The following is a 20,741-nucleotide window of genomic DNA, read 5'->3' as shown; positions in this document are numbered from 1 at the left end:
CACTGGGTGCACAAAGTCAAACAAAGTCCAATTTTTCTTCCTCTTCTTCTTGCTCTCTGCCATTGTACAGGGGGGCACTTCTGTTGCTCTTCTTGACATCTCTGAGGTGAAGCCATCCACACCTCCCTCTTATCTTCACAGCGATTGAGTGACCCACTGCACCACGTGTGATCCAGTAAGATGAGGAGCGTTCCACATACAACCACATTTTTTTTACAAATACAACTTCCCCAGGGTATGACTATAAAGGCGGGGGTATCAGTGGTGTCGGATCTCAAAACTCTTCTTCCTTTCAGTTGGCTATGTCCGGTTCCCCCTATCAGAGTTTCACCTGGTGGGACATACACTTCAAAGCATCAGTCATGGCAGTCAAATATGCGTGAAACTCATCTCCTAATATAGTGGCAGAATTTTGGGCATTGGATAGGGCACATGCAGGAGTATGGGGAGTATTTGTTCTTCTGCCAGTAACCAATTCATGAGGGATGAGGTGGAGGTCAGAGCCTGGCTGATTCCGTAAGGCAAAAAAGAGGCAGAGGCAAAAAATAGAGCCCATTCTTGCGTAGTGTAGTACTTAACTTAGCAACAGGCTCTTCTAGCAGACTGTTTAAGCATTCTACCACGCTGTTTGCATGACGTAATAAACACAGCACAATTTGGGTATTCATGCCCAATAAAGAAACAATTTCTTTGATTAAATAATTTACAAAGTGCTGACAATTAACATATTGTAACCCTTCACATACCCCCAAGCAGGGGAACACCTCACGTATGAGGAATTTGGCTGCATATTTTGTTTCTGGATGAGCACAAGGACCTGCTCCTAACAAGGGTGAAAAGGGGGAAGACCCCAACAATCATATAATGATAGCCGTTACAAATCTGTGTCATGTCAACATAGTCAATGTGAAGATGGCGAAATGTCCCAGAAGGGCGGGGTAATGTTGCCTTCACCTTCCTAAATGTATGATCCGCAAGTAAATTGCTGGCCCACTGCACAATTAAAATGCTCATGTAAATTAGAAATAAACCAATGTACGTTTAAATCAACCTCAATATCTCCTCTGGGCATGTGTGCAGAGTGGTGTAATTGATCTACTACTGCAGGAAATAGTTCAAGTGGCATAACAGGCTTTCCCGTGGTGTGCTGTCACGAAAATACATCTGTAGGGGACAACGAGCAGCCTCTCTTTGTCCATAGCTCCTTCTCTTGCCCTGGTGCACACCCCTGTATCTCTATTATCTGTGTGAGGGATAATGCTTTATACAATTCAGTTATTTGCATTTAATATGCTTTCTCATCACATCTTAGTGCTACTAGCTCTAATGTGTCTGTCAAATATGATGCTTCTTTTGCTGCTGTGTCTACTGCATCATTACCAAGTGCTATCATGCCAGTGCCATTAGAGTGTGAGGAACATTTCACCACTGCCACTCGCATAGGCAGTGGCAGCACCTCAATAACAACAATTCAGTATACTATACTGGTGTGCCGTCAGATCACTGAAACCCTCTTCATTTCCAGCAAGACAATCCTGAATGTACGGTCGATATTACGTATGCTGTATCAGCATAGATCATCACCTTTCTCTCAGAGTACATTTCTAGTGCTGTTATCAATGACACTAGTTCTTCTGTTTGTGCAAATTAGTGCGAAGGCCATCTCCTTCTCACTGCCACTTTGAGGTCTCCATCTTCACTATGTACAACTGATGCTCCTCTGTACCTCAAACCTGTGCTCTGATCGATCGTTGATGAACTGTCAGTGAATACAATCTCTCCTGCCTCCAGTGTATTCTCCTTAACCCAGGGTATGTCATCATGTATGTCGGTATATGTACAGCAGTCATGTACGTAATCTACTTACTCAGTTTGTGGTGATGAAGGTTACGAGATTTACTATGTGGCACCTCACAATCTTAATTGCTGGGTTAGATATTATCACTTCATAGCCAGACTCCCTGCATAGTGAGCGTGGATTTTGGATTTTGCTAAATTGCAACTGCACAGTCCAGCGTTATTGTTGCTGATTTCTCAATAGCAAATGCTGCTGCAGTCAATGCTTGTTCATATGGGAAATGACGCTTCATTTGTATTTTTTTGTATTTATTTTATTTGTATAGCGCAGACCAGGCCCGGAGGCTACCGGGCGCATTTCTTAAGGCAATGGTTACATACGTTGCATACAATGATGATATATCAACAATAAGTAAGGCATAGAAATAGACATGTGTAGGTGGTACATGGAAAGTCAAGTAATGCATCCTTACTGATGTTATTGCAGCACGTTTTAGTAAGAATCTTAGGCATTGGAGGAGGCGAGCCAACATTTGGCTTTGTGTTTGAAAAGGTTGAAGGAGGGGAGGTTTCTGATAGTCAAGGGGACAGTATTCCACAGTTTGGCTGCCAGGACTGGGAAGCTAGACCCACCGGCTGTTTGGAGCTTGTATCTGGGTATCGTTAGGCTCTGATTCAGGGTAGATCTAAGTGATCGGACTGGAGTGTACATCGTGAATCGTGAGGAGAGATACGTGGGGGCCAGATTGTTCAGGCATTTGTAGGTAGGGGCAAGCGATTTTAGTGAGATCCTTTGGGTGACTGACAACCAGTGAAGGTTCTTCCTGGTATCCGAGATGTGTGCAGATCTGGGGATATTGAGGGCTGCTCTGATGGCGTTATTTTGTATAATTTGGAGCTTGTCTAGGTTACACTGGTTAGTGCCCTGGTACAATGCATTGCAATAGTCAAGTTTAGACATGACCAGGGTCCTAGCCAGGGTAGTGCAGTTATGTGAGGAGAGGAGAGGACGACAGGCTGTGATCAACTTGCAGGTATAGGCGGCGGCGGCCGCAACTGCATTGGTTTGTCTGTGAAGGGAGAGGGTGGAGTCAAGGTAGATTCCAAGTGTTTTTGTGTCTTTAGAAACTTTAGTTATGTTTCCATCAATGTTAAAGGAACTAAACATAGGGTTCAGTTTGTTTAGTCTTTGCTGAGTACCTAGGATGAGGAGCTCTGTCTTGTCATCATTGAGACAGAGCTCATGTTGGGCCATCCAAGTTTGAATGACATGGTAGACATCGTTCAAGGCTTTTGAGTCTAAAGTGTAATCACCCGTGATGGGGATGAGTATCTGGGTGTCATCCGCATAATTTGTGTAGGTAACACCCAGGTAATCAAGCACATCGAATAAGGGTTTAGTGAATACATTATAAAGGGTGGGGGAAACGCACGATCCTTGGGGGACTCCGCACGGGACTGGTGCAGGGTCAGCCGCAGAGGTGGGCGAGAATACCCTCATCTGTCTGTTTGCCAGGAAGGATTGAATCCAGTTTGTGGCCATGTCAGAGAAGTGAGCTGCAGTTTTCAGGTGGTGACAGAGGATTTGGTGATTAACCAGATCAAAGGCAGCAGATAAGTCTAGTAGTAGTAGCATGGCTAGTTTACCTTTGTCTTTGATATCCTCGATTTGGGTCTTGAGATCAAGGAGGGCTGTCTCCGTACCATGCTTCGGTCTGAAGCCGGATTGTCTCATGCCTAGTAGGTTGTTTGATTCCAGATAGTTCTGTATCTGAAGATAGGCTGCTCTATCTAAGATCTTTAGCAGAAAAGGGACTGTTGTGATGGGTCTATAATTGGTTGGAACCTCCGGGTCTAAGGTGGGTTTTTTTAGGAGAGGGATAACCCAAGCATCCTTTAGGTTATTGGGGACCACTCCCGATTGAAAGGAGGCATTGATGAAAGAGGTTATAAAAGGAGCGAGGTCATGAGCCGACTCCTTAATGATAGGGGCTGGACAGGTGTCCCCTTGGCAATTTGAGGGTTTTAGATTGCGGATGATTTTTTCAACCTCCAGAACGGTGAGTGGTGTGAAGCTAAATGGCACCGGGGAGTCGAGGGTTATTATTTTGGGTGGCCTGGTATTGCTAAATGAAGGGGTGTCGAGGGTGTTTTGTTTGGCGTTGATTTTGGCTTGTAAGGTGGATATTTTGTTAAGAAGGGCATTTTGTATGTTGTTGCACCAGGTGCTGTCCTTAGTGCACGTGTCCGGTGCAGGGGAGGAAGATTCTAGCTCTTTAAGGATTTTGAATAATTCCCTGGTGTTCGATTCTGCCTGGCATATTCGTGTGTTGTATGTCTCCTTTTTGGCTTGTAATATGGCCTCCTTGTAATTAAGAGAGGTGATTAGAAGGGAGGCTTTGTTAGCAGCACTGGGATGGCTTTTCCAAAGGGCTTCAGCTTTGCGCTTTACTTTACGCATCGCGTTGAGCTGCGGGGTGAACCAAGTGTTCAGGTGGGAGTGTTGTTTAGCTTTACAGATTTTTAAAGGAGCTAAGCTCTCAATGGCATTGGTCATTAGGCTGTTATAAATGTCTACTAGGACAGTGGGGTCCTTATCCTTCTGCTGTGCAGCAAAGGTGTTCAAGCAAGGGAGGATAAGAGGAAGCAGTTTCTCCCTGGTGATATCTTTTTTGTTTCTGGTAGGTATAGCGGGGGCTATGGTAGGTATGGGTTGGGGGTTGGTGGCTGGAAGGAGGAAGGTAATAACATGATGGTCCGACCAGGCGCATGCATCATTAGAAGTGACATTGGTTGGGCATCACTGGATCTAACAGACCACTGTAATATGCCAGCGGTTTGCACCCCATCAACATTTTCTGTGTGAGGACAGCAATCATCACGTACCCATTTGAATGGGAAAATAAGACAAACATCTGGTATTGCGAAAACTGGGCAGTTGTGATTGCATCTTTCAACTCATTAAATGCATCTGTCATTTCTCTTGTCCACTTAGGTGTTTCTTTCTTTTTCTGTGCATCATTTACCCCTTGTAACACCGGTCTGATGTATGTGGTAAAGTCAAAAACCCATGATCAGCAAAAATTGCACACCCCAAGAACTGTTGTATTTCCTTTACTGTAGTTGGACAGGGTGTGTTATGAATTGCTTCTGCTCTTTTTAGTGTCACCTTTCTCCCTTCTGATGATATTATTTGTCCCAAATAAATTACTTCCTTCAGACAATACTACACTTTCTCCTTATCCACCTTGTATACCTTTTCTGCTAGTAAAGTTAGACGCAACACTGAATGTTGCCTACATTTCTCCTCCGTGGTGCTGCACACAAAAAGTCATCAACATATTGTATGACAGTGCTTTGTGCCTGTATGCTAGCCAAATCCATTTGTATATATCTGTTGAACACACTGGGGGATTGATAGTACTCCAGTGGTAATCGCAGTAAACGCAGTGAGGTATTGCAAGCCTGAATGTAGTGCTATGGAAAAGAAAGCAATCTGAAAAATGTGGCAATAGTGGGTATGTTACACACAATTGTTGCTGGATTAGGAACCACTGGAAATTCTGCCTCCACAATATTATTCAAGGGTCGTAAATCTTGTATGAATCTCCACGACCCTTCCACTTGATTTTTCACTGGGTTCAAGGCCGTGTTACATGGGGATTCAAATGGTATTATCATGCCTTGCTGTAATAGTGCAGAAATCATCTCATATATTCCTCCATCTGCTTCTCTTGACATAAGGTATTGCCTTACTCAGGGTAAAGTTGCCCCTTACTTCAGTGTCATTACGACTGCTCCTATGCTTATAAGGAGACCTACATCATGGGAGTTACTAGTCCATAGTTCTTTTGGTACCTTTTCAAAATCCTCCTGAAAATGCAGTGATACTTCTCGCCAACAATATCCTCTGCAGTACTTCTGTGCTTTATTTTTAATTGCCAGGGGATACATATCTGGAATATTAACTCATCATTAACCTCATCTTGGAACAACTGTTCATCAGTCATGGCCGTCAATCGCAACACTGGATCAATAGCTAGAACTGCATGGCAATGAATGACCTCCTCATCTGTTCCAAGCAATATCACTCTGCCCTCCATTGGCACTGCTGTCTCTAGATGTACTATAATCACTGCCCCACGTTCAAAGTCTGTTGATACTTTTGTTCTAAACAAATACTCTGTGGGCAACTTTAAAAGCTTGTTTTTTTGTTTTATTCTGGGGACCCATCCGTCATGATGCCTGCCCCCGGAAGACCAGACCAGGCCCAGCAGCCCCGGAAACAGGCATCATGCCACTTGGAGCATGCCCAAAAGCCCCAGTTAGGGGCTGTTTGGGTGCATTCCTGGCGCCTACGGTGCCAGGCTCATAAAGATAAAGTCAGTCCTGGCGCCATGGGCGCCAGGCTCATTATTGATAACTTACCTGAAGCAGACCATGCTGCATACTCACCTGGGACAGACCATGCTGCATGAAGACTCAAGCCAAATGAGGCTTAGGAGGGACTATTTTACTGAAGGGACTATTTTGTTACTTGGGTGGGGCTGTGGAAGAATACTTACCTGGAACTTCTTCCAAGGCTATTTAAACCACGCCCGGACAGCCACACATGCTTCGCGTTATTCTGCTTGCTGCAGCGTAACGCTCACCGTGTTTTCAGCAGCTCCAGTCTTCAGCCACGCCCGCTTCAGTCCTGGGACTCCTGAAACAAGAAGAAAAGAAGGATAAAGGTTAGAACAGGAGTTTTAACTTTAATCCTTACCTGAATCCTGATCCATCTCGCCATGGAGCTGAAAGACAGAAGTCTTTGAAGCATTGCTTCGCATTCCTACGGCGCCGCGCTGAACTCACCTGCTTGGCGGTACTTCAGCATTCCATCACTCTCTCTCCATCTCGCGGCCGCCCTCCGACACCTAGGGAGACAAAGACAGCAAGGTGAGCAAGGGGACTCTCTAAGACTATACAAGCTACCTCCAAGGACTTACCTGATTTACCACGGGGGGTACTCACCTCATCTCGGGTCGGCGCAGTCAACTCTGCTTCATCGCCGTACCCCGGCCCCTAAGGGGAGAAAGCAAAGACAATACAAGTTACCCCCCACAAAACTTACCTGATTTACCACGGGGGTCTCACCTCATCTCGGGTCGGCGCAGTCAACTCTGCTTCATCGCCGTACCCCGGCCCCTAAGGGGAAAACCACAATAGACTTACCTGAATCTTACCAATTGCCATTTGGAAATCTTCGAGTGGATTAATCGGCAACCTGCAAGGAATCGGACAGAGTGAAGATCAGATATTTGAACTCTTATGAACAATTGGACTTTAGAGTCAATACTGGAACTCACCAATTCCTCTACGCCAGTGAAGTAATTGGTCATCAACGCGCCCCTGCGGTCGACGCAGGATGGAGAGCTCATCCTTCCAAACCATCAGGTGAGACTAAGGAGGGGACATCAAGAGTGATCTGTGGGAAGACAACGGGAGTGGGGAAGGTGGGTTGACACTCAATTCCACGGGTGGTTAATTCCCCTTCTCCTTTGCAGAAGAATATTCCTGCGAGCCAGACGAACTAGGCTGAGTGGGCCAGTCCAGTCAGTCATCTCGGCGCTACACGTCACGCTGGTGGAAACAACAGCGGCCCAGTTCCGGTCGAAGCCCCCGTGGGAACCAGGTGAGCGTAACAGAACGCGAAGCCCAACCACAAATACCCACCTGGGCGTCATGGAGACCTCGGAAACTGATCAGTTGGCCCAATTATTAGGGGAATTAAGGGCCGAAGTGCATTCCGCCCGCCAAGAAACCAATGCCCTCAGGAGGGAACTGATAGTGTCAAAAGAACGAACTGATGAGTTGGCCAGACAACTATTACAGAGCCAGGCTGGACAAACACCTCTACCAGGACTTGGGGCAAGTCCAGCTCCTGTACCATCGAGTAACCCGGTGCAGATAAATTTACCTGGAGCCGTTCCTTTGGCTCCGCCTGAACGCTTTGCCGGAGACCCAAAAGGGTTTGCAACATTCATGAATCAATGCCGCTTGCACTTTTTATGTAGACCTGGAGCTTTCCCAAACGATCAGGCCAAGGTAGCCTTTGTACTGTCATATCTCAGCGGCAGTGCGGCGGATTGGTCCATTCCACTAGTTAACCAGGATGACCCGATTCTTCGAGATTTCCAGGGTTTTCGAACAAGCATGGAAAGACTATTTGCCCGACACTCCCGAAGACAGGCTTTGGACAACGAACTTTTATCCCTACGGCAAGGTAACCAGGATCTTTTATCTTACATTGCAACTTTCAATAGATTAGTAGTGGAAACCGAATGGCCTGAAGCCAAGCGAATCACATTATTCCATCGAGGACTTCGGGGAGAACTCAAAGATGTTTTGGCCCAAATCGTGAATCCGCCTCAAGACTGTGCTGAATATATAGATCTAGTGGTCCAGCTCGATCACAGACTTCAAACCAGGAAGGCTGACCGAACCAAGTGTGAGAACAGGGTGTTGGTTAAAACCCACGTAAGCTCCAAGGGAGTAGATGTCTCAGAACCTATGCAAATCGGGGGGGTTAAAGGACCCTTAACCCAGAAGGAAAGATATAGAAGACGGCAACTGGAATTATGTTTATATTGCGGAACTACTGGTCATTTTCTTTGGAACTGCCCTGTAAAACCACCCAAGAAAGTTATAGGAGCAGCAGACGAAAACCATGTGAAATCTGACTCGGGAAACGACCACGCCCGGCAAGCGTAGAGGTCCGCTTGCCGAGCTTAAAGAAGGTCACTCTGACCTCGCATTTCACCATACCCATGGTCCTTGTAGATCCAGAGCAGCCATCACGCATGCACGCGCTAAAGGCGTACGTAGACAGTGGAGCCATAGGAAATTACTTGGACTGGGAATTGGCTACCAGGATGAATCTATCTCTCACCCGCAAGACCATGGCCGATGTTGTCACCACTGTAGATGGAACGGAAATTGCCTCTGGACCCGTAACTCATTCCACTGCAGAGATGACATTGCTGAGTCAAGATGGGCACCGATAGGCTATGATGTTTGACTTAATCAAGGCCCCACAGTTTCAGCTGATACTGGGGATACCTTGGTTGGAAAAACATAATCCCTGTATTGATTGGCGAGAGAAGAGACTAACCTTCCCAGAATGTGCTCACACCTGCTACCCAAGGAAAACTCAAAACTCAGTCCTGGCCCCAGTAATTCCAGTAGCCATACAATTACCTGTTGAATACCAAGACTTTCAGGATGTCTTCCAAAAGGAACAGGCAAACACCTTACCACCTCACAGATCGTATGATTGTCAAATAGATCTTGTACCTGGAGCACAACCACCTTGCAGCAGAATCTATGCCCTTACGGAACCCGAAAATCTCCATTTGCGCCAGTACCTAGACCAGTACCTTGCTAATGGCTTCATTCGTCCGTCCAAGTCCCCTGCATCTTCAGCTTTGTTCTTCGTACCGAAAAAGGAAGGCGACCTTAGAACATGTATAGACTACCGCACACTGAATCAGATAACCATCAAGAATCGATACCCACTGCCTTTGATCCCAGAACTACTAGACCAGGTGAAGGACGCTTGTATATACACGAAACTAGACCTTCGGGGGGCATATCATCTGGTACGTGTCAAAGAGGGTGACGAATGGAAGACTGCTTTTCGCACCAAGTACAGACTATTTGAGTACCAGGTGATGCCCTTCGGACTATGCAATGCACCAGCAGTCTTCCAGTTCTTCATGAACGATGTCCTCCGAGAGCTTATCGACGTTTGTGTGGTCGTTTACATCGACGACATCTTAGTATACTCTTTATCAGAATCTGAGCATGTAAAACACGTCCGAGCAGTCCTAGAGAAGTTAGGCCAGCATAAATTATATGCTAAACTGGAAAAGTGCATCTTCCACACTACGGAAGTGGAATTCCTTGGATTTATTCTGACCCCGAGAGGAATCCGGATGGATACACGAAAAGTGGATGCCATTCTTAATTGGCCTTCGCCAAGTTCAATCAAAGGAGTTCAAAGCATGCTTGGCTTTGCCAATTTCTACCGCAGTTTTATCCTGGACGTCTCGCACATTGTACATCCCATTACAACGCTATTGCGAAAAAACAAACGCTTTGTGTGGACAGAGGAAGCCGAGAACGCCTTCCAAGAGTTAAAAGCTAAATTCACATCTGCTCCCATATTAAGACACCCGCACCCGAGCTTCCCTACATCAGTCTGAGGGGAATTGGAAAGACATTCTGTGGATCGCAGAGTATGCGTACAATAATTCTGTACACTCAGGAACTGGACAAAGTCCTTTTTTTACCATTTATGGGCACCATCCTCGAACCTCGGATTTGGACTCACCCCAGCATTTAGAGATGCCCGCAGTGGACCATCTCCACGCTGTTATTACACAAGCCTTTAAAGAAGCAACCATCCATTTGCAAAAGGCTAAGGAAAAATACAAAAAGGATGCGGATCAGCACAGAAGTGAAGCTCCTCAATACCAAATAGGGGACCAAGTATGGTTAGCCACTAAGCACTTACCACTCAAGGGGACTCGGACCTTTAACCCCAGGTATTTGGGACCTTTTTCTGTCAAGGCAATTATTAACCCAGTGGCTGTCAAGTTGGACCTACCTGCTCATATAGGAATCCATCCCGTCTTCTACGTGTCTCTTTTGAAGCCAGTGCAACCAGGAACTAGGCTAACCACTCCACCTGAACCTATCCTCATAGACGGAGAGCCCGAGTTCGAAGTCAAGAATATTTTGGACTCAAAAAGAGTGAGATCAAAACTCTTTTACCTAATTGACTGGAAAGGTTATGGTCCGCAGGAAAGGTCTTGGGAACCTAGTGACCACGTGCATGCACCTCGTTTAGTGAAGAGGTTCCATCGGGAATTTCCAGACAAACCACGGCCAAGGGGGAGAACGACTTTAGGAGGGGCCTTGACGGGGAGTGCTGTCATGATGCCTGCCCCCGGAAGACCAGACAGGCCCAGCAGCCCCGGAAACAGGCATCATGCCACTTGGAGCATGCCCAAAAGCCCCAGTTAGGGGCTGTTTGGGTGCAGTCCTGGCGCCTAGGCGCCAGGCTCACAAAGATAAAGTCAGTCCTGGCGCCATGGGCGCCAGGCTCATTATTGATAACTTACCTGAAGCAGACCATGCTTCATACTCACCTGAGACAGACCATGCTGTATGAAGACTCAAGCCAAATGAGGCTTAGGAGGGACTATTTTACTGAAGGGACTATTTTGTTACTTGGGTGGGGCTGTGGAAGAATAATTACCTGGAACTTCTTCCAAGGCTATTTAAAACACGCCCGGACAGCCACACGTGCTTCGCGTTATTCTGCTTGCTGCAGCATAACGCTCACCGTGTTTTCAGCAGCTCCAGTCTTCAGCCACGCCCGCTTCAGTCCTGGGACTCCTGAAACAAGAAGAAAAGAAGGATAAAGGTTAGAACAGGAGTTTTAACTTTAATCCTTACCTGAATCCTGATCCATCTCGCCTCGGAGCTGAAAGACAGAAGTCTTTGAAGCATCGCTTCGCATTCCTACGGCGCCGCGCTGAACTCACCTGCTTGGCGGTACTTCAGCATTCCATCACGCTCTCTCCATCTCGCGGCCGCCCTCCGTCACCTAAGGAGACAAAGACAGCAAGGTGAGCAAGGGGACTCTCTAAGGCTATACAAGCTACCCCAAAGGACTTACCTGACTTACCACGAGGGGTACTCACCTCATCTCGGGTCGGCGCAGTCAACTCTGCTTCATCGCCGTACCCCAGCCCCTAAGGGGAGAAAGCAAAGACAATACAAGTTACCCCCCACAAAACTTACCTGATTTACCACGGGGGTCTCACCTCATCTCGGGTCGGCGCAGTCAACTCTGCTTCATCGCCGTACCCCGGCCCCTAAGGGGAAAACCACAATAGACTTACCTGAATCTTACCAATTGCCATTTGGAAATCTTCGAGTGGATTAATTGGCAACCTGCAAGGAATCGGACAGAGTGAAGATCAGATATTTGAACTCTTATGAACAATTGGACTTTAGAGTCAATACTAGAACTCACCAATTCCTCTACGCCAGTGAAGTAACTGGTCATCAACGCGCCCCTGCGGTCGACGCAGGATGGAGAGCTCATCCTTCCAAACCATCAGGTGAGACTAAGGAGGGGACATCAAGAGTGATATGTGGGAAGACAACGGGAGTGGGGAAGGTGGGTTGACACTCAATTCCACGGGTGATTAATTCCCCTTCTCCTTTGCAGAAGAATATTCCTGCGAGCCAGACGAACTAGGCTGAGCGGGCCAGTCCAGTCAGTCATCTCGGCGCTACACGTCACGCTGGTGGAAACAACAGCAGCCCAGTTCCGGTCGACGCCCCCGTGGGAACCAGGTGAGCGTAACACCATCCCAACACTACCTGTACTCCATAAGAGAACAAATCTGGATTAAGTGGCACTCCTCTCATATGTCCTTGGCCACAAAATACCTGTATGAATGCGTTGGTGCTAACATAAGGAATCCTGTGAGGAACATACTATACCCTTTTCTGTGAATGAAATGGTTATGTTCAATGTGCTCATCAAATCTCTGCCCAATAGGCTCACTGGTGTATTTTGTGAATATAACAAAGGTGCTGGCATTGTATGTGTCTCAACTGTGATCAGTAGATCTTCAGTGAAAGGAACCGCTAACTAACATAGCCCCCATAAATCCCTGGGTGTCCATGATCATGTCCGACAATGGAAACCAACCCTCTCTGAGACTGCATTGAGTCGCCACCTGTATCTACTAAGAAAGAAAATGTCCTGTTTTCTATTCTCACCCCCACCCACAGCAACAACAACAACAACTACAGCAGCAAGAACAGGCAGCACAGAGGAGACGCAGGAGGAGAAGGAGGGTGAGACAGGGCCAGCAATTATCACCAGCGCAGCCACCAGCGCCTCGTAGGCAGCCACCAATCCCTCGCACCAGACCCAGCCCATTCAACCTAACCCCTGAGCAGATCCACACCCTGTACCGGTTGGACCGTGACATCATCACCACCATAGTTGACATGATACAGAACAACATTGCCAGCCACATACAAATACGCACTGCCATCCCCCCACTACTAAAGGTGGTGTCTGTGCTACACTTCCTGGCCACAGGCACCTACCAACACACAGTGGGCCAGCTGCATGGCATTTCACAACCACTATTCTCACGCATGCTGAACCAAGTGTTGGATGCCCTCCTGAAGCACGCAAGCACCCACATATCCCTACCACGGACTGCACAGGAGATAGCCGAAACCAAAGTAGGCTTCCATGCACTGGCAGGCATGCCCAATTGTGTTGGTGCCATCGACTGCACCCATGTGGAATTGGTAGTCCCCCATGCCATAGAGGCGGTGTACCACAATCACATGCAATACCACTCCATCAATGTGCAAATGGTATGTGACTCCAGCAAGGTCATCACCCATTGCTGCGCCCGATTCCCTGGATCCACACATGATGCCATGGTACTGCGCAACTCCACGCTACCCCATCACATGGAGCGACATGCTGGACCACGTGCCTGGCTGCTCGGTGAGTTGCACAACAGGCCCATGGCCATGCTGTGGGGTACTCATGTGTGCGGATGCAGAAGGGGGGGGCTACTGCACCCGGGTGGGAAAGGGGGGGATACTTCACCAGGGTGGGAAAGGGGGGGATACTTCACCAGTGTGGGAAAGGGGGGGTTAATAGTACACCTGGGTGGCAATAGCCAGTGAGTGGAGAATGAATGCAGCGCTAAACACTCCTCACCTGACCCAGCCAAACGGAAAATGACACATCACTGGGCCACATATCACAAATAATGCACATGGATGACAACAAGTTAGAGGCACAACCGGGGCACCATGGTGATGGCAAGCAATGCATGACTGAATAGGATGGCAACTGTAGCAATGCGGCTAGTGTGACCATGCATAGTGAAGAGTATACAGCATGAATTGGAGGCTAAACATTGTCTCACTGCCACTACACATCTGCCTCAGCATCCATGATTACACCCTGCATCATCTATTCAACGCCATCCAGTGTTCCACACCTCTTTACAGTATACATTCCATATAGGTGACTATTTGGTACACGTACAGGGACATGTGCATGCCCACACCAAATAGCTGCTGCCATGACCGTGCTCCCTGAAGGTGGCAGTTCAGAGTGACACACAACTATTTGTATCTGTTTGCAGGTGATGGAGGATATCCCTTGAGGCCGTGGCTACTTACCCCTGTGCGGAACCCGCAGAACAGCCATGAAGAGGAGTACAATCGTGTGCACACTCATACACGTGTTGTGATTGAGCAGACCTTTGGCCTGTTGAAGGCGCGGTTCCGCTGCCTAAGCAGGTCTGGTGGGCACTCCTATATAGGCCTGAGAAGGTAGTAAAGATCACCATGGCCTGTGTCATGCTGCACAACATGTGTGTCCGAAGGAATGTACCATTGCCACCTGACATTGACATGCATGGGCCGGGTGAGGATGAAGGGGATGGAGACGGAGGCGAAGGAGCCCCCCTGCCAGTACGTGATGCACAGGACGGCCATGCTGTACGCCAAGCACTAATTGACGAATACTTTTGAAACACAGGGACGATGAATGACTTGTGTCAGTCAGACACTGGGCCAATGTGAACATGCACAAAGGGAATGTTGGTGGTTGGGCACTGAACACCGTAACACATTGAATGGATGAACACGAAAAATAACAATGTCCAGCCATGGATTTTTCTCATCACAACTTGTGTATTATTTGTAATAGCAAAGACTGTGCCCGCTCCCCCCTCCCAGAACCCCCCAACAAACTCCCTCACCCACCCCACATACCCCAGTGAATAGGCCAACAAACTCCCTCACCCACCCCACATACCCCAGTGAATAGGCCAACAAACTCCCTCACCCACCCCACAGATCCCAAATGTCCCCATGTGTGCAACCAACAGTGTTGCCTTCACCATTGTAGTTCCTCACATATTGTCATTTACCAAATGTAATTTCTTTGCGACTTTTGGGTCTGGGGGTGCCATGGCCGAGCGCCGTGCACTCCTGCGCTAAGCAAACAGGGCTTGATTGCACCGAGGTGAAAGGGGGTGACGTGGTTGAGGTGTCTATTATCAGTCCCCTGGCAGGGCCATGGTGTGGCTGCTGCACTTGCGTGATGTTCGCAAGAAGGGCCTGGGTCAGTGACGCCATGCACTCCCGGAATGCACACGTGGACGCCTCCGGGGCAGCTGTATTGGCAGCAATGGCCGTGGCTATGGCCTTCATGGCCTCATCACCAGCGACGACCTGTTGTCGCATTATCTGTAGCATTTCTTCTTGGCGGGCCTCTACCCTTGCCAGACGGACCTCGAAGGGGTTTCAGCCGCAGGTGTACTGGTGGCTGGCCGGGTGGTGGAAGGCAGGGTGGTGGCTGGCGGGGTTGTGGAAGGCAGGGTGGTGGCTGGCGGGGTTGTGGAAGGCATGGTGGCGGCTGCCAGGGTGGTGGAAGGCAGGGTGGTGGCTGGCGGGGTGGTGGAAGACACCTGCGTGGGGTCCTCGTCCTGGGCAGTGTCCTCCTCGAAGATGCCAATGTCCGATTCTCCAAGGTCGGAGTCATGCAGTCATGGGTCATCCTGGCTCTCAGTCTCCACAGGTGTGGGGGTGCTGGCAATGGGCGTTGGGCTGGGCATTCCGGACATTACCTCTGCCTCTTCAGCCACCTCTGTGGACACGACGTCTGTGGTGGCCGGCGGAACAGCTACCACTGTCGCAGCAGGTGCCCCCTGCAGGGTTGATGCCTTGCGTGGCACACTGGGTGTGGCTGCAGGCAATTTCTTGGACGAGGGGGTGGCGGTGGCCCTGGTCCCCTTGCGTGCACGAGATGTGCTCGCACCCCTGTCCTCTGTTCCACCTTCCTCATCGGTGCCTGGGTGATAGAAGAGATGCAGGTCATCAGTGATGTTGCGAAATGGCAGCTGTGATGTTTTGCGGTGTGATATTTTCATACATACAGGTACAATTTCATTTCTGTTGTGTGGCATTTGGTGTACTGAGGGGACATGATGGCAATCATTGCATGTCTGGTGGCATTGGATTATTTTAGTGTCGGGGGGGGGGCATGGGCATGGTTGGGTCATGTTGCACCGCTGTTGGGATTGGAATTTTCACTCATCATGCATGTGGTGCAGGGGGTGGCACTCATTATTCTATTGATTTGTTGATGTCGCCTTGGGACATGCATTGGCGTGCCTAATCTGACTTCAACATCACTTGTGTCACTTCATGTTTTGTTTTGCGTGGATGTGATGGTTCACTCACCTTCCTCTGTTGTAGTTGCTGAGCCAAACTCCTGGTCTCCTATCCCCTCTATGGATTCCGGGTCGATTAATCCACTTGCAATCTCCTCCCATGCAGTGAGCTTTACAGGGGAGTGTGTGCCACCGCCTGTCGCCATTGCGGCCCTCCGGTTCTCTGACAGGATCTTCCGGACCCGGAGGTCGTTCCAGCGCTTTCGGCAAGCCCGTGCGCTCCTTGGGGTGCTCGCCACTGCCGACACCCTCGTAGCATCCTCCTGCCACACCTCTTTTTTTTGGGTTTGGACCGCATGCTTAAGGTCTGTGCTTCTGATGATATCAGCATGCTGTTCGAGGGTGTTTGCCAGCATTGTCAGTTCAGCATCACAAAAACGCTGCTTCCTCTTCCTTTGGGTGCTTTTTCTGGTGGCCTTTGACATCCTGATTGAGTTGTGGCACTCAACAACACGGGTGTAGTGGTGGTTATGGAGGATGGCAATGGATTGTGTTTTTAAAGATGGCCGGCGGCCGATTTCCCGTTCCTGCGCGATGAAGTAATTTCCGGATCCGGTTTTTGGTATTCAGGTGTTGGTATGAAGCGGTAACGCTATGGGCGTGCCGTGCGATGCCGGCATGGCGGGATTGCCACTACCGGCATGGGGGAACGCACGTGCTCGCGCACTCGTAATCACCCGCTGTTAGCGGGTTCATACTTGCACGGACACGCTCATTCCGGCATGCCAGAAATGGACCCGTTCTTACCGGCCAACTCATAATGAGGCCCATAGTGTCCTATCATTCCACATATTCAACATTGTCCCCCGAAATTCCCATAGCCACTAAATTCACATCTACCTCCATCAAATCTTCCTCCAAATGCATGTTTAAATCTGTTTCACCTTCGCCTTTGCAAGTTCCCCCTCCTTCTGGGGTAATACATCTGCTCTCCCCTTCCTACATTATATCCATTGGTCCTCTTGTTGATAGTGTTGCTCATATTGTTCCTGTCCCGCATTTGTAATCACTGCTCCTCCTGCCACAATTTGCACTAATTTCATTTGTACCAATTTTGCTTCCTCTCTCACTCTTTCTTCCTTTCCTTCCTGTGTTTCAACCTATGAAATGTACCCATGTACAAATATATTTCATGCCACATTTTCTTCTCAATTCCTTCCACCTTTTGCAATTGTGCTTGTACATCCTTTGGAGGTCACTGGCATATGATGTGATAAAACACAGGGGGCCTCATTACGACCCAGGCGGTAAGGGGTTAACGGCACCGTAAAAGGTGGTGGCGCCGTTAACCCCATACCGCCTAATTACGAGGTCCCTTTGCGGCTCCCTACCTTAACGGCTGGTTTTACCAGCCGTTAAGGATTGGACCCGCAAAGGGACCTTGGAGGTAATTACGGTACGTAATTTGCAGTACCGTAACTACCGCCTTCCCCATTTCCATTGAGCCCTATGGGGGCAAAAATGTGAATGGGGAAGGGCCAATGGTGAATGGGGAATTACGGCCCCCAACCTTGGAATGGGGCGGTAATTCCGCCATTCACCATGGCAGAATCGGTAAAATACCGGCAGCAACCATGGCGCTACTAGCGCCATGGTTACCGCACGGGTCGTAATGAGGCCCAGGATGTCTTTATCCCACGCCTCTCTTGTTTCCAACTGCCACTTTTCCTCCATCTCCTGAATGTATTGTGTGGTGCCCTTATCTATTGTATTTTTCATGTCATAATGGCGCTCGTGTTTTATGTGTCTGGGTACATTCCCCCTAATTCCTTCCATCTATACACCCTACAATTATTGAATGGCAATCCGTAGTGGTTGTTACTATTTGCTGTTATTCCTGCATATCCTGCTTTCTTCCGAAACACATCTGCCTGCTCTCCCAATATTGAAGCAAATAAACTTTTTATGTCACCCACAGCTAAAGTGATCCGTGCAGTTTGTTTTTCTAATTCGTGAATCCACTTGTCTGCACCTGCTATGAGGGACGGCAATGTATTAATTAAATTGTCCTTATCTGTCTGGGCCACAGAACATACTGAGCTAGTTGCATCCCCTTCTGTAACAAGGGAAACTGTGTACCCTGCTTCTTGGATGTGGGTATGTTGCTTGCTTTCTTTCCCATCGCCATGGCCCTACTGCCTGGCAGCCATCAAAGCCTATCTCTAGATAATGATTTTCTCCTTGCAGGGAACGGGGGCCTGGTAGCCATTCCTCATCCATTTGCTGTCCGTTGCCCTAGAAATTGTTAACGTCATCTCCATTATCCTCCCATTACTCTTCCACATCCCCATGTACTCTATCATTATCAATACTATAAGGGTGTCCCAAATTTGGGATAATCTCTCTCCTTTCTATTTGCTGACCCACTCTATCTGGCATACATGGGCAGTCCCCCCTTTGCCTCTGCACATTAGCTTCTGCTGGCAGTCTCACTTGGGGGTCCTCGACAGCTCTGCTGTATTTTAAACATAATTTGTCGTTCTCTCCATTAATCTGGAGCTGTTCCTATTCCCGGCCCCTCTCTTCTAACTTGTCTCTTTTTTTCTAGTTCCTCCTGCGCTTCTTGTACTTGATCTTCTAAAGGTTGGCATGAATTTCATGTCTCCTCCTTTATCTGTCTTGTCATTGTGTCACTGTCTTCATCTGGGGTACAAACCCGGGATTAGTGTATCCCACGTGTGGCTTTAACGGATACTGTCTGGGCACTGTCGATGCAAGAGAGCATTGCGGGGGAGGAGGAGCAGTAGGCGGCACGCATATTTCATTGTGCTTCTTATCAATTCAGTCAGACTTACTTTCCTCTTCATCCTCAAACCTTTTCCACAGCTCGAGAATGCTTAATCTATTTTTCAACTCCTTTCCCTGATATGTACCAGTCAAGTCTGTGTATATGTGCTGCAGCACCTCCTTCGTGTGTGTTCCCTCTTTGGGCCATGGCCTAAACATCTTACCTGCTGTCTCATGTACTCATTCTGGATGATATTTTACTATTTTCTCCCGGTATTGGGGGAGTGACCCATAGATATGGGCCAATGGGGAATCCATCATAACTCTCAGCATATTGTACTTAAAAATTTCAATCAACCCTGGTCCAGCAGCGTCTCTCACCTTATCTTCTTTTTTCCCATTAAATCAACTCACTTTCCCACCTATTATTATATACCCCAAAAGCCTTTAAAATTCCACAACTCAATAAATTATATCCTACTATAATTCAACAACCAATATTTATACAACATCAATTACTAATTAAAAACAACACTTATGTAAAACTAGGTCCTCTCCTCATATACAGGACCTTCACTATCCTACACAGCATGCCTTTACCCCTCAGGGAATATCCTCTTTCTTTACAAATACTAAAACTACACAATGCTGTCTTCCCTCACTTCTTCAAATCTTCTTCAATATCTCTTTATAAAACATCTATTCTACAACCACGTGGCCTCCCCAGATCACTGGGAAATTACTCCCTAGTTCACCGGAAATATCTTCATTTATCCTCTTCTTAATCTCAAAATACATTTAACAAACAACAAATATTACATATATACACTGTGGTTATTCTTCGTGCATGGGTATATTCATGTTCTAGGATTTCTGAGGTATTCCGATATCAAACCTCCCTCAACTGCCTGCACTTGCCACTGCACAGCGTGCCGTCTGCGAGATTGGGCAGGACTCTCGCAGAACCTGGCGCCTGCCGACCTCCTCATTTGTGCGCACAGATTCCGGTCTTGAGGGGCCAACACCACTGTCAAATGGGTGCGGCTAGAAGCCTTTGACCCTCCAAGGGCTCTTGTAATCTCAATGAGGCCTCCAAGAGAATTCACACTCCCAGACACTAACCTATCCAGAATAATGGAGCGGACCAATGTGCCCGAAAAAAATCAGCTTTATTTACTTTATTCATAAAGTAAACCAGCCAGAAGAAGGTAGAAACATTCTTCAAGAATCCCTGTCGCGCCAAGGATTATAAACAAACATACACTATATTGTCATACTCATAGCAAACACTATTCTTGCATAACATTTGGATGTTAGAATTCTAGCACCTATATTATTCCATATATTAACAGAGGCCATTGTTCAGTCCTTAATCTCCAGACCCGCCCAGGGTCCTTCCCACTAGGTGAGACATCATTTCATGAACATCATCGGGACAACTTTTAATTGGCTGGCACCCCAACATGCTGACAATGTTACATGAAAGATGCACAATTGGCCAATTCTTACTTATACAGCCTTGAATGTTGCATTTGTCCACAACAACCCATTTGATGTGGAGGGAGAGAGAGATACGTTGCCCGAGGAAAAAATTACAAATGTACTTCCATCTCGCCTTCTAATGCTGGGCCCAGTTCCCTAACCTTGGACAGTTCATCATGTCCTCTCCCTTGTGGTGCACAATGTTGCTTGCAGGTGCTTGATCTAATTAAATAGCTACTTCCTTGTGGTGCGGTTCAGTGTGAAAGGACCATTCGTTCAGTTGATTCATCCTGCTACTCTGTTCTTCGTGTGTGCACTGAACCTCTTTTATGATTCGGGGCACTATATGTTCATCTGGCTAGAGTATTATTGGCAACGTTACTACATGTA

This window comes from Ambystoma mexicanum, chromosome 4p, assembly GCF_040938575.1.
Source record: "Ambystoma mexicanum isolate Mex_15411 chromosome 4p, UKY_AmexF1_1, whole genome shotgun sequence".
NCBI lineage: Eukaryota > Metazoa > Chordata > Amphibia > Caudata > Ambystomatidae > Ambystoma > Ambystoma mexicanum.
The sequence above is the reverse complement of the archived record's forward strand: the minus strand, read 5'-3'. Positions refer to the sequence as shown.